General features: G+C 39.4%; 1 protein-coding gene and 1 long non-coding RNA gene across 2 annotated transcripts in view; one reads left to right on the top strand and one right to left on the bottom strand.

Moving 5' to 3' along the window:
* D12 (YEATS domain containing 2 homolog D12) overlaps positions 1-3,037 on the top strand; it is a 440,970-nt gene extending 437,933 nt beyond the window's left edge. Inside the window, exon 11 of the mRNA XM_085943032.1 lies at positions 1,807-3,037. The gene's annotated coding sequence lies outside the window, so the exon portion shown is untranslated. The remainder of the gene's footprint in view (positions 1-1,806) is intronic.
* A 10,922-nt stretch (positions 3,038-13,959) lies between these two features.
* LOC147074847 (uncharacterized) lies at positions 13,960-15,902 on the bottom strand. The gene is made up of 2 exons (XR_015070060.1): positions 15,344-15,902; positions 13,960-15,050 (listed from the first exon to the last, which is right to left on the bottom strand). It is a non-coding gene; the product is annotated as an uncharacterized LOC147074847 (long non-coding RNA).

The raw sequence follows: 15,902 nt of genomic DNA, 5'->3' as shown, positions 1-15,902 counted from the left end.
CGCTGACAATTCTTGCCCACTTGCTTGTAAGAAGTTCAAAGTTTATTGTTGCATTTATACATCCAAAGTACGTACGTATGTAACAAAAAAAATCAAGCATACTTTTTTTTCGGAAAATTATAGAGCGTTCCTGTTCGTGAAATTTTCCATTTCGAGCACTGATCACAATACGTTGGTAGGGTCGATTCCGATACAAAATATTTGTATATGATAATTTATTATGCACCGTTTTAAATCGACGATCTGTCATTTTTCATTATGGTAATCCTGATAATTGAATCAGAAAATATTTATCTAATCTACGTCAAAAGTACCAGAAGGGCTTTTGCAATGATTATGAAACTCATCTCACCTGTAGATACCTATAGGCCGCTTGTTTTTAACTTAATTAGATAAGGTGAGTTAGGGTAAGTGCGTCTACGGGGTAAGAGCGTCTATAGTCAATAACTTTTTAGTGTTTTAAATATAAGTTGTGACATCTGTGGGTATCTATTACACATGTAAATACACACACACCATCCAAAGATGGCAGTATAATAGCATTGTTTAAGGTCAGTATGACATTTCAAATATTGTCAGTTATTTGAAGTCAACGGCCGAAATCGACATGTTTTTTTAATCGATCTGTATCTCGACAATCTTTCGTCCTAAACAAGTGATTTTTGGTAAGTACCTTTACCTTAAATGGTATTTTGTTGTCTAAATTTAATATTTGCAATTATTGCCAATGATTATGTTTTAGTAAACTAGACACACTTCCCCCACCAAAAAATATCATTGGGGTAAGAGCGTCCGACGCTCTTCCCCCATGCACTGTTATATTTTTGTATGGGTAAGTTTTAGCTAGTGATGTGCCATGCAATCATAAAATATTAATTTTTGTAACTAATGTGTAGCATTTTTTCACAACTTCTAATTTGAGGCGTAGACCCGCTCCAGAGACTTTTTTGAGTTTTAAGTAAATCACGAAAAACTGTTTTGGGGATATTATGATAATTTAAGTGTAATTTTAGATGTTATATTTCTTCCGTTACATACGGTATAAGTATAATAAAATGTCAAATCCAATGTATAAGCCGTATTTATTTAAATAAATGCATTTTAATTATTCCAAGAGCGGTCTTTGTCAGTCGCTACCTGACAGAGCGGCGTTCGACGCGGAATTTTTAAAAAAGAGCCCTGTTTGGTGCACAGTGGTACATTGTCGACAGGAGATGATAGTTCAGTAGAGGTCCGTATTTATTTTAATTACGTATGTAATATATTTTAGAATTTACTTTATCTAGAAAATATTTTGTAGCCATTCTTACCTACTGGCAGCTGTATAATTTTCGCATTGCACCTACATATTTGGCTGCTGTATTGGTACGTAATATTTTTTTTAAATAGTAATAGGTATGTACTTGTCTTGGAAATAAAATGCTTTGTGTTGATATAAAGCATTATTATTTATTTAGAATAACAATAACACATTTAATAATATCAATAGCATAAATGAAAAAACCCAGCGGAATTAAGTACCTGCCTTTAAATAATTAATCACCCCATTACATGTCACTCAAATTCCATGAATGTGGGAAACCTACCTTACCTACCAACCTATTTATTAAATGTAAAAATAAAAAGATAATATTTTTAAGCAATATTATTTATAATATACTTAGGTATATTAGTTATTTTATAGTATTAAATTCATAAAACCAAATCCGACAAATAAAGTCTACTTTTTATATACAAATAGGTAATAGTGGGATTTTTTAAATTTATTGTAAAAACGTATTATAAATGTAACGGAATTTCTACAAGATACGAGGGTGGGTCAATAAGTCCTTAGAAAAGCCGACAAGTGGCGCGACTAGTACTGTAAGCGGTTTGTTTTCATTAGCGGCACTACCGATTCAGTATGCTGCGAAGTTTCAATCAGATTGGTCGGGTTGTTGTGTGTTTCTCGTACATTTAAAAAAAAAATGCTTGTGGAAAATGGAAAAATGGAAAATGGAGAAAATTGAGTTTAGAGCTGTTATTAAACATTTTAATATAAAAGGGTTAACAGCAAAGGAAATAAAAAATGAGTTAGATTTAGTTCACGGCATATTTGCTCCTTCACTTGCAACTATTTATAACTGGTTAAATGAATTTAAACGTGGTCGTACATCAACAAAGGATGAACCACGCTCAGGACGTCCTGTAGAGGTGACTACACCAGAAATGATCAATAAAATCCACGATATGGTATTAAGTGACCGAAGATTAAAGTTGAGTGAGATAATTGAGGTTACAGGGATCTCAAAAGGTAGCGTCATTTCTATTTTACATGACAAATTGGGCATGAAAAATATTTCTGCAAGATGGGTGCCGCGTTTGCTCACAGTCGACAATAAACGCAATAGGGTGGTGGCCTCTAAAGCCCTGTTGTCGCTCATGCAACGCAATCCGGATGAATTTTTTCGTCGCTTTGTGACTGTAGATGAAACATGGATACACCACTATACTTCCGAGATGAAAGAACAGTCAAAGCAGTGGATTGCGAAGACAAACCATGTCCGAAGAAGGCGAAAACCGTAAAATCAGCTGGTAAGGTTATGGCTACTGTATTTTAGGATGCACGTGAAATTATTTTCGTTGACTATTTGGAAAAAGGAAAAACAATAACAGGGGATTATTATGCATCTTTATTGGACCAGCTAAAAAACGAAATTGAAGAAAAACGGCCTCATTTAAACAGGAAAAAAATCCTCTTTCATCAGGACAATGCACGTGTTCACACATGTTTACGATCAATGGCTAAAATTGAAGAATTGAAGTTCGAATTGGTCGACCACCCACCGTATTCGCCAGATTTAGCCCCCAGTGACTTTTTCCTTCTCCCAAACTTAAAAAAATGGCTAAGTGGACAACGTTTTTTTCAAATGAAGAAGTCATCGATCGGACAAATGCTTATTTTGAGGACCTTCCGAAAACTTATTTTTCTGACGGCTTAAAAAAAATTGAGAAACGTCTAACCAAGTGTATTGAGCTCCAAGGAGATTATGTTGAGAAATAAAAAAAAATACAAAAATAAAAACTGTTTTAATGCTTTTTTCTAAGGAATTATTAACCCACCCTCGTAGCACAGCATTGTTAACTATGTATCATTATTACAGCTAAGCTAATCTACAAGTACGATATATTAATAAACATAGGTAATTGAATTAAAATTTATTGTCATTCATATTAACGAATGATACAATTTCAAAACTATTTTTTTAAATGGCCCAGAGCAGGTTATGTAACTCTACGCCTCATTTTATTTAGTACTTATTATTTATTTCAAATTATAGCCTATACCTACGTACAATACTATAAGTAATAATGTACATAACCGATTTCAGTGGGTATATACAATTTTTTTTATTTTGTGGGGCTGAGATATTTTTTATCACATTGATTTCCTCGACATGTAATAAATGAATTTAATTTCGCATATAGTCACTATATTTTATATTGACAAATTCACTTTTATCAATATTTTAGTTAAATTGGAGAATAATTTGTTTCAGATTCCAAATTCCCAGGAAATTATGTTCGGAAGACAAAAGGGGGTGCTTCTTATACAAAGAACGAACTCTTTGAAGCAGTTAAAGAAGTAAAAAGTAGTCGTCCAAATGGTTACCAAGCTTCCAAACAATATAAAATACCGAGGATGACCATTATGTCTCACATAATTGGGAGGCGAGGTGCAAAGTCAAAAACTATGGGACGAACATCAGCTCTATCACATGAAATTGAAGGAAAAATTGCAGAGAATTTACACGTTATGGAGAAATATGGATTTGCTTTAACGAAAAAAGAAGTTATTGAACTAGTTTCGCAATATGTTGTAAAAAAATAATTTGAAAACACCATTCAAAAATGGAATTCCCGAAAAAAACCTCAAGCCGTCGAATATGCAAGGAAGAAAATTTGTGATCCCTTTATTATCAACGAATACTATGATCTACTTGAAGGTATACTTACAAACCTGTGCCTTCAAAATAGACCAGAAAATATATATAATATTGATGAAACTAGTTTTTCAAAAGACCCAAGTAGAACCAAAGTTCTGGGTGAAATTGGATTTCCTTCCACAAGGACGATCAGTTCTGCAGAAAAAGAGAATACGACAGTATTATTAGGATGCAATGCGAAAGGGGATAAAATTTCACCCCTGATCGTATTTAAGGGGAAGTATGTATGGGATGAATGGACTGATAAAACCTAAGCCCAAGATTTTTCAAAACTATTTTTATCGATTATGGTAAATTTTATATGTGTTCCAATTACAATTAATGAATAAGTAACTGTAAACGATTTTACGTTGTATGTAACTTATTCAAATCTTTGACATGTGATTTTTCAAAACTATTTTTATCGATTTTGGTAAATTTTATACGAAGTGTTTTCGTATTACAATTAAAGAATAATCAACTTATAAGGATTTTATGTTGTACCTACACATACAACTTTCCGGCAAATAAAATATCAAAAAAATATTTGTTCTTTTTATTTTACCACAGTCACATCCCTAGTACTAAGTATGCCGCACTTACCCAACTTTTTTGATTTCATTAAATATATTCTATTTCTTAATGAAATTTACATGCATGAACTATCAAAATATTGTACTTCAAACATTCGATAATACTTATGTTGTCATATTTCGTTTATTGACAATATTTTGAGAGATAATGAAACTAGACGCTCTTACCCCAACTGGGGGGGTAAGAGCGTCTATTCGCCTTGTTACATTAAAACGTTTGAATTATGATTAACCATTAAATATTTTAATGTAATGGTTACAGTGATTGAAAAAGGGATAAATTGTTTAGAAGTCAACAAAAATTTCAAAGAGATATTACAATCCGTTAAGAATCACCATCCACTTAAAGTTCATCTAATCGATTTTTATGCCGCACTTACCCTAACTCACCTTACTCGTAATTTTCCGGGAAAGCGGAAAAATAAACCGCTTTTCCGTAATTGGTCCGAGGGTCTGGCTCTTGGTCTGTTGGAAGGAGGCAAAAATAACCTCATTGGTCCACTTTTCGCGTGTAAACACGCCCCGAAAAGTCATGTACGGCTTTTCCTCACCTTTTTCCAAACTTTAAGTTATTAAAATCTATATTACGATGACGGGTATCAGAACCCCTACGCTCTTACATAATTTTTTAATCAGAATTATTAACGGTTCTTCAGATAATTGATGAAAACCTAAGATTAGGGAGGGGGTTTTTCGTATCCCTGACGTCAGTTTTTCGGGACTGTCCCGTCTGATGGGTATAAAAATCCGTGTTTTTCCATACAAATTTAGTCGTCGGCTCCTGCTTCTAAAGATAAGTTCTCTGACAAGTGCAGCTCCTCTTGGAGATTTTGCAGATATTCGCGTTGTTTTTTGAAAACTCGACCGGAAGTTTTCTCGCGAAGTACGAGTGGCGCGTCATAGCGGCTACGTCATCGCAATCTGCGACGTTAATATGAAGCGTCTATTTTCAAAAGCCCCTAAAACGACTTTTGACAGTTCTGAGAAAAATGAGAAAAAGTCATAGTATTGAATGCGTGAACTTTATGTATTTATTATTTGATTTAGACACTATAAAGAGTATAATATTTGGTATCCCTTACTCACTTTTTGCATATTTTACTGAGAGAATATATTAAAAATCAAATGATTTTTCATTTTAGGGGACTTTGAAACTCAACTACCGTTTTAGGGGCTTTTGAAATTAATATGTATGATTTTAGGGGGTAATGCATGGAGGGGCGCATGAGGAAATTGCAAAAGGCGTCCTGTGGTTATATTTCTTGGAGAAAAATAAATATGTTTTGTACAAATTAAAAAAATATTTTTTCGAAGTAGGTAACTAAAATTAACAATATAAATTATGTTAACGATATAGATTTACTAATGTACACTTCTTCTTCTTCTTCTTCTTCCACGGCGCTACATGCCGGGGTGGGATTTGGCCTCCTCCACAACCGCTCTCCACTCACTCTGGTCTCTCGCCACACTTCTCCAGTTACCGGGTCTTCCTATATGAAGCCAGTCCACTTCTACGGCGTCAGCCCATCTCCTTCTTGGACGGCCTCTGGGTCTCTTCCGTTGGGGTAGCCACTTCGTCATGATCCTTGGCTCTCTAACTTCAGGCATTCTCTCCACATGTCCCGCCCATCGTAGTCTTTGGAACTTACAGTATCTTATGATTGTTTGCTGTTCAATCAGCTCTTCCAACTCGTGGTTCATTTTTATTCTGTAGTTCCCATTTTCCAACGTGGGTCCAAAGATTTTGCGGAGTATTTTGCGCTCGAAGACAGCTAATTTGTTTTCCTCGTTTTGAGTTAAGCACCAAGTCTCACAGCCATAAGTGACCACTGGCCTAATAATTGTTTTATAAATTAGAAGTTTACTTCTTCGGCCTAGAATTTTCGACCCCACCAGTCGCTTGCAGGCATGCCAGCATTTATTCCCGGAGATAAGGCGGATTTTTATTTCCTCTGCTGTCTTATTTTGGGTATTTAGGCTGGATCCGAGATACGTGAACTTGTCCACCCCTTCATATGCATGCTGTCCTATGTCTATCGCGTGTGCTGACCATATACTTAGTTTTTGACTGGTTTATTTGCAGCCCAGCGTTTTCTGCTTTTATTTTCATAGTGCCACCATGGTCGATCATCCTCTGTTTGGATCTGCTTGTAATTACTATATCGTCAGTATAAGTGCACATCTGCGTTGTACTGTTATCTACCCATCCTCTTATGTTGGTTTCACGAGCTATGGATTCCACCACAAGGTTAAATACCATAGTGGATAGCGCATCCCCTTGTCTCACACCTGATTCGATTTTGAAGCTTTCAATTTGCTCATTTTGCACAGTGACAACTGCTTGAGTATCCGTCAGTGTGGTCTTTATTAGCCTTACTAGTTTTAAGGGAATTTCCAGTATTTTTAGGCTCTGCAGCATCTTATCCCTATTCACGCTGTCGAAAGCCTGTTTAAAATCAATAAACAGATGGTGGAGTGTAAGGTTGTATTCGTGCGCTTTCTCCATAGTTTGCCTCATGAGATGGATGTGATCTATGGTGGATCTATTTGGTCGGAAGCCACATTGGTATTCTCCCAGGATTTCCTCACCATAGATCATTAACCTGCTATACAGTACAGATGAGAAAACTTTATAAGCTGTGTTTAGAATTGTGATCCCTCTGTAGTTATCGCACATTGTTTTGTCTCCCTTTTTCAGAATAGGCACGATTATACCCATCTTCCATTGCTCAGGTAGAATTTCTTTTTCCCTAATATTGAGAATTATCTTGTGGATATTTGCTTCCGGTGTTGGGCCACCACTCTTTATCAGCTCGGCTGTATCCTGTCGGTTCCAGGTGCTTTATTGTTTTTCAGCGTTCTTAATACTCTTCTTACTTCAGGCAGAGTAGGCTCATCAATAAATTCCTCAGCAGTGTGGTAAAATACTTCTTCCGTTTCCTCATGACCATTACTATACGCCTGATTTAAAAGTGTTGTGAAATAGAAATAACTATCGGCCTTAAACTGCAATAGAGGGCAATTTAAGACCTTCATACGCAAACAAAAACCCTGAAGACCATCCATCCACAACAGGCGCCCACAAATGCCCAGCCCACCGCCACGATTACACCTGCACCAATGTCATGGGCCACAGCACTAGGCAGGAAAGCCGCCCTCCTACTGCCACGGCTGCAACGCTCACACCACCCACTACATCTGCAAACCAACAATTCCCGTCCCTCCTCCCCCTCGCCCCCAGACCGGGCGTTCTTCTCTTCTCGACCGGCTCTGGGGTGAAGAAATCGGATACAACGAAAGAGATCCTCAAGAAGGCATTTGACCCCAGGTCCCTTGGGGTTCAAATTACGGGGATCCGAAATATAAGGAACGGAGGCGTTATTGTTCACCCCCGTTCCGAAGTCGAGGCCAAGGCCCTTATGAAAGCCCTGGAGACCTCGGAGGCTGCCCTACGAGCCGAGCCTCGCTTAATCATCTTTAACTTCCGTCGACCTTGACAGAAATCCAACTCCGGGAAGCTATATTAACCTTCACCAAGGAGCAGACCGGCCTGCCAGAAATCAGGCATCAGGCTAAGCCACAAAGCCGGGCCTAGAACAGGCAGATGCCACTTTGTGGTCTTCGCCCCGGCGGCCATCTGGTCTGCCCTCCTGGCAGAAGACAGGCTGTACATTGGGTGGGAATCCTTCCCTCTGAGGGACGTTGGGGTAGTCAAATTTAATATATCGTCGCTATAGGATTTGTTTCCCGAATATCCATTTTTGTCGAAATCGACATTTTAATGCAGTTCAATTTTTTTTATCGAACTCTACCGAAATCTTTTATAAAAACAATATATTTTTATCTAGGAACAGAGATATTTTTTTAAAAAACCCGAATACGCCATGTTAAGTTACAATTACTCCGTGGTGTCCTCCCGAATGTCCAACTATTCGTACCTGAATATCCAAGTTAATTTCGGTCGAAATAGATTTCTGGCTGAGTTTTTATTTCCCGAATATGACTTTAGCCAATCAAACCGCGCTGACGCCGTGCATCTCGCTCCCACATTCACGCTGTCTAGCTCTAAAACAATCACGCCCACTTTCATATTTTTTGACACAACAAATTTCGTCTTATTGATATTGTTTTTAAAGTTACTATTGTTTTAATAGTGAATTCATCAAATTTGAAGAGATCATTCATAGCTGATACATCACCAGTTCGCCCTGAACTTAGAGTAGAGTTATGGAAGTGAGTATTTTAACCTAAATAACTGCATTTTGTTTTGATAAATGACACAAAATCCCAACGGTTATATGAATTCTACAGTGTGACCCGCCAACTACTATGACGTAAAAAATAATTATTACTTATTTCAAATTATTATTAATCAAACATTGCTTGTCTTTATTTTACTTTTAATCTAGGTATTTCTATGAAAATAAAGGCGACGCTATTATTTATTTTTGAATGCGCTGATAGTTAATTTAATATGTATGTTAGTAACTATTTATTTGGTGAATATTATAAACTTAGGATATTGGTACCTATCTAATATTAGCAGCCAATGGTAATTAATTTATACATGCTATTATTTTGTGTTGTCATTCCTTACAATAGTAAATATATAATATTTATTTGGTGGTTTGTAATAAGTTTAATTGTTAATTATAGAAATATATAGATATAATAATATACAGATTTATATACATAGATAATTTTTTTTTTGGAAAAAGTATTAATATAAAATTGTTAGCAAGTACGAGTTAAGTACCATCATAAAATATTGGAGAAATCCGTGAAGTCAGTTAGTAATTGAAGTAGTAGATACCTACTTTTATTTAATAAACAAAAACCGATCGCCGATAGTCGCTTGATTTTGAAGAATGCTGATGAGCAGGTATTAAAAGGCCAATAGTTAAAGTTTCTTTTATTTTGTTAACTGTCAATTCATGCTGGAACTGCATTGTATTGTTGTTTTTATTTAATAAAACGCAATTTTTTATAGTACTTATTCCACTTTTAATTAATATATTAGGTCCTAATATATTAATTGAAAGAGGAATAAGTACTATAAAAAAATTGCGTTTTATTAAATAAAAACAACAATAGTTAAAGTTTGTCGTCATAAATATGTCACCTCGTAGCATAGAGGATAATTCGTGGACTGGGGCGTAAACCCAGGAGATGCAGGGTCGATCCTGCCGGGTGTCTTACTTTTTTCAAAAAGATTTTTTCTATTGGTTATAATACATTTTCTCAGAAGTGATTTAAAAAAATATGTATGTTCAATTATTAGAATGGTACATTCTTAAATCTTGTGAATTATTCGTTCAATAGAAAAATAGTTATTTACTTAAAAACTATGTTATTACTTAATCCCAAAAAACCGAAAAATCGATTGCCGCATGTTATTATTACATACGAACTTGTGTAATTACGATCATTAAGTATTTAAATAGTAGAAGTAATTCTTGACAATTATCGTGTTAATAAATATAACATTTGAGGCGCGTACTTTTTGACCACTCAGTAATCCGTGGGCCGTGCAGCAATACGCTCCGGTCTTAAATCCCGAACGTCCTTGATTTGTTCCGAATATCCATTATTCTGAGAGAGCGATTAAAATTTCCCGAATATCCACAGTGAGTACTTGTAAAAAAAATGCATTTTCTGTGCATTTAATGATTTATACCAGTATATTATTCTTGGAATCTATTCTTAGATAATGTTGCAATCATACAGTGTAGAAAGAATGATCGATACATCTACTATTATTTAAATATACGACAATGAAATTTGTTTTTCGTCTCCTGAAAAATTGACATTTGGTCTATTCGGGAAACAAATCCTATAGCGACGATATGCCACCTCTACGGACACATGGCCAAAGGGTGTACGAACAAGACCCCGACATGCAGCCACTGCGCCATCTCCGGCCACGACCGAGAGGACTGCCCCAACAAAGGTAACCCAACCAAATTCGCGGCTTGCCACAAACATAAGCAGCCGTCAGATCATTCCACCGGCAGTCTCAAGTGCCCAGCAAGGCTACACGCTGAGCTGCGCGAGAGGGCGATGGTGGACTACACTGCCACGCGATGATAACCTTCGCTCAGTTGAACGTCAACCTGAGCGACGCCGGCTCGGCGGAGTTGATTAAGACTATGCGAGTCGCGGGCATGTCTCTGGCGCTGGTACAGGAACCGTACCACTGGGGCTCTGAAAAGGGCCCCAAGGTCATTAAAAAAGGACGGGTGCGCGGGCCTTGTTGTCAGTGCCAGATGTGCAGAGCCAAAGGCCTGCGTTTTTGCTCTTGACCCCCGCCTTGGCGTGCTGTCGCTCTCGCACCTGTCAACTGAGCTAGTCGCGTGTGCGGATACAAGCTTTCCCGGAGGAGGCAGCGTGGTGGTTATCTCCGCCTACTTCAGCTTTAAGAGCACAAAGGAACACGTGGCATAAGTGATCGACGGCATCCTACACGCAGTTGGTGGCAGGGATGTCATCATCTGTGCGGATGCAAACTCACAATCCCCCTCTGGGCGCCCGTGGATATCCCCCTGTGCGACGCAGACGTCATCGAGGAGCTGGTGCACCAGCACAACCTGGTCGTCCTCAACGACTCCAATAGCATGCCGACTTTTGTGTCGCACGCAAACCGCGGAAGCACCCACATCGACATATCCCTGGCCACTGAGTACGTCGCCAGACGAATCAGCGGCTGGAGTGTCCATGAGAGCGCTTCCATGAGCGATCACCGGTTGATCACTTTTGAGATGGCCGCTGACTCCTCGCACGATGGCGTCTCTGACGTATCCCCATCCCCGCCTACGCGATTTAGAACTGGGAATTGGGAAAAGTTTGAAGAGGTGCATTCCAAAAAGCTTGACAGGACATCTTGAACCCGTGTTCCGGACCTACAATCGGCCGCCTCACGACTGACTGCAGACATCACCGGATCAGCTGAAGCTTCACTCGGACGCTGCAAGCCCAAGCCATCAAGCCAGTCGCCGTGGTGGACGCAGCATGTTTCGCGCCTACGTGACCTTTTCAGAAAAGCACGCAAGGTCCATTAACGTGCACGCCTGCGCAAGCAACCACCTGCCTCCATCCATCCCCTTGCAACCATGGCCAAATCCACCCGAATGGAATACAAGAAAGCAATCACTCAAGCCAAGAAAGACTACTGGCATAATTTTGTCACCATCGAAGGAGGTTCGGACCCCTGGGGTCCTACATATCGCGCATTGAGGCTGGGACTCAGACTGACGAGTCTCTTGTGCGGCATCGAGAAACCGGGTGGCGGATTCACCAGTACTGAGTCTGAAACGGCTGCCACGCATACGATGGGGTGATAATGTTACAAAAGATGCCAACCAGATACTAAAAATCAGGAACTGGAAAAGCCGTGCGGAGGACCGTTCCGGCTGGTGGACAGCGGTGGAGGATGCCAGGGCTCGACTTGAGCTGTAGCGCCATCGAAGAAGAAGAAGAGTCTGAAACGGCTGCGGTCCTCTTCGAGGCCCTCATCCCCCTAGATGACGAATCCAGGGATGATGACGCCATGAAGATGGCCCGCTTCGAGGCTTCTCTTCTGATCGACACGGATCACTCATCGTTGCCTTCCGAACAGGAGATCAACCACATCGTACGCACGTTGATTGCTGGCAAAGCCCCAGGCCCGCACTGCATTGACAATTTACTTGTCAAACGCACATGGGCCATCGCCGCGCCAGAGATTACAGCCCTCTTCAGTGACTGCATACGTCCTAGGAGTTTTCTTGGACATTGCAGGTGCGTTTGATAGTGCGTCCTGGCCTCTTATACTTCAAAAGCTCCGGCTGAAGAGACTACCAGGAAATTTGTTCCCGTCAATTCAAAGTTATTTAACCAATAAATCGATCGAGTTTCGAGTTGGATCAACCACAATAGAGGGGAACACCAGCATGGGATATCTCCAGGGCTCAGTCCTCGGGCCCCTTCTCTGGAACGTACTCTTTGACGATCTTCTTAAAATTCCGCTTCCAACCGACTGTACTGTCATTGCCTATGCAGACGATGCGCTGCTGCTGGTCCAGGTCGACAGCAGGGCAAAGATTGAGAGCACCGTTGGCGAAGCCTTAGCATCAATTGAGGCTTGGGGTAGATTAACTAGACTATCATTCACACCTTCCAAGACAGAAGCCACTGTCCTAAAAGGACCGAGATGACTTAGCTGTTCGAGACGACCCACAGTCCGATTCAGCGACACGAGAGTGAAAGTGTTGAAGATCGTCACCTATCTAGGCGTCAAAATGGACACAATGTTAAATTTCCAACACCATGCCGAAACTCAAGTCGACAAGGCTGGGGTGGCCTTCCAGAGGGTCGGCCGCATGGCTGGTGAAGGATGGGGCGTAAAAGTAAGGGCGCTCAAGATCGCCTACGGCGCCATTTTTATGCCGCCAGTGCTTGTTGCCCGCGCATTCCCAAAAGTGTCAAACTTAGAATCTCTCTTTTAAGAGGACAGCGCATCGCGCTTCTGTCCATTACCAAGGCCTACCGTACTACCTCAACTGACGCGCTCCCGGTCCTGGCCGGCATTCTCCCCCTTGACCTGCACATTCAGGTCAGCAGCGCTTCAATATTGCTGGCCGACGTTGGTGATTTTCACATCGTCGTCCCCCCCCCCGGCTATCTGGCGAAGGAGTGGCATTATTGGAGCGCAGAATTAGACTCATGTCGCTCGATGCGGCCATTAAGACCTGGCAGCGAAAGTGGGACGAATCGACCAAGGCCCGGCACACATATACGTTTTTACCAGACATACAGTGGCGAATGGAGATAACCAAATGTCTGACTCCAGACCATTACATCAGTCAATTTGTGACTGGTCATGGTAGATTCGCTCCGTGTCACCTCCGTAAAGAGAGGGGGGGTGGGGCGTAGGAGTCGCTGGACCCCCCTGGATGATGTAAGGTTATGGTTATGTCTGTTGGCTTCTCCTTTCGGGGACATGCTTGTGATTGACAACGCGGAATTACGGCGAAAACAGGGCGTTTTATTTGGCAAAATACATTTTACAGTTACAGTATTCTTTAATGTAAGATGCACAGCGTATAAAATGAATATTTATAAAATAGGTAAATTTAGCTAAACGTCGGCCGTAGCGGCCGATGCCGTGAAGGATCGCGGACCGAATTTGAATTTCGGATTTTGAGGCGGGCTCCGCTCGGCCAAGGGTTGCGAGAACCGTGAAGAGTGGACGTAGGCTGTGGTGTTTTGGGAAAGATGATGGTTCGGTCCGCCCTTTGAGGTGGTCTCCTGTGGGAGACCTTTATCCGGTATCACCACCAACCTCTCTACAAATTAGCATACTCTTCTCCCACGTTTCACTATTGTGTCACTAGTTGGCCATTAAAATAAATGAAAACACTGTAAATGTTCATTTTATCTTTATTATTGTTACAATTATTAACGATAATACAATTTTCCTTACTTGAACAAGCAAATCTTTTCAATACAACAGGAAATGCCAAGTCCAACACAATCAACAGGTAAAATTCGTTTGTTTTATCAACATGTTGTGGATTACATATAAATGAAAATAAGATGATAAATGAAAAATCGTATACATAAAAACTGTCAATATAACTATATAATAAAAATATTGATGCCTTTTGACCAATACTTTTTGATACTTTATCTAAGTATCGAATCATTTGATACCTTTTTCTTGGTTGGAATTTTCAATTGTTGATTGGCAATTACAATGCATTAGGTTTACCTGAAATCCAGTGGAGCTCACCTGCATGATAATATTTTCACGAAGTGACTGTAACATGTTTTCTTATGTAGTTTGGTTTTATTTGGCTAGCGAATATGTATTTACTTTTCAATGTGTTCATATTGGATTTAATTTGTTTTGGCGCCACCCTGTATATTTAATGCTGAAGCTGCTTTAGTGACCTTAATGGGCTTACTAGGGGAAGCTTTCAATCTGTCCTGAGAGAATCGGAGGACAGTGAGAGGTGGATAGTCTTGCTGACTTAAAAAATTACTGCATTTCACAATGGTCATGAAGTCATGAAGGAATGATAAAGAGACATTCTTCTCCATTCTCATGTTCTTTGTTGTTAGCTGAGGATCGTGACCACTTCGAATACAGTCATCTTTTGAGCTAATAATGCTAGAAACACATTACCATCACCTCATGTGAGCTTGTGAGCAATCGTGAGCAATCTTGTTTTATTTGGTACTCGTATCATGTATCAGAACTACACTAAAGTCGATTTATGCGTATCTCGTCACACCAACAACCACATATGTGATATAACACTTTTTTGTTTTCTGTAAATTTACAAATTTTCGACTCACGTTTTTACTGATTAGGAAAAGAGCTTCAAATGACAGGTAATTGACACAATGATTTTTTACATTAAGGCTGTCCAAAATTACTAGTCACTCCAGATTCTTCAACCCACAAATGTCTGAAAATTTTCAGAATACGTCTTAAGCCCGGATCAGGGAACTCAGAAATAATGGGTAAGGCGATAGCAGGTAACCGACTCGAGTAAGGGAGAATCCGGGTTAAACTTACACACGTGTTAAGAATACGTTTTAGGTCGAATACTAAAAATTGCTCTCCGTTTATGCATTTACGCTCATTTAATGTTGGTGTACTACACACACTATTGCACGTGCATAATGCGTGCTTCATTTTCGTAGGACACTCACACATTCAAAAACCTGCTTCACCAGGCGGCGTATTGAATATTGCCTATCGGTATTCTATTTATTATCTGTTCTGTGGCCCGGATGCACATAGAAACTTGTCTCGACTGGAACACATCGATTTTATTGTCATTCACAAAAAAAATGTACTGTTGTACATAGCGTACCAAAGGCCATAACCCGATTGAGACAATTTTCTATGTGTGATTGATCCTAAGGCATATTGTTGGCGGCAATTCCTTTATTTCGTATTTCTGGAAAATTGATTGGTTCTTTTTGTATTCTGTTCAAGGAAATCAAAGCCAATTACCAACACCACATTCGAAAGGCATCAATTGCCTTCAGGGTCTACGATGCAATACTATATAAAAATATGGAGAAGATTATATATATTATATTATATTGTGTAGTTTTTATTTTTATAATTTTTGTAAAATTGATTTGTTGATGAAACTTGATTTTGCTCAGATCCACAACACGTTGATGGGAGTTTTTGGATATATGGGGATTAATCGTGTAAGGCTGTTCAAACATTGTTTGCACAATTTAAAATTAAATCTATTCACTACGAAACAAACTAGTAATTCCACTACGTTACGTAGCATTCTAGAAACATACTTATTACATATTGATGTCAGTATAAATATAT

The sequence above is a fragment of the Rhyacophila brunnea genome, unplaced genomic scaffold, assembly GCF_057557595.1.
Source record: "Rhyacophila brunnea isolate RB1 unplaced genomic scaffold, BYU_Rbru_1.0 scaffold_15, whole genome shotgun sequence".
Classification (NCBI taxonomy): Eukaryota; Metazoa; Arthropoda; class Insecta; order Trichoptera; family Rhyacophilidae; genus Rhyacophila; species Rhyacophila brunnea.
The sequence above is the reverse complement of the archived record's forward strand: the minus strand, read 5'-3'. Positions and strand labels throughout refer to the sequence as shown.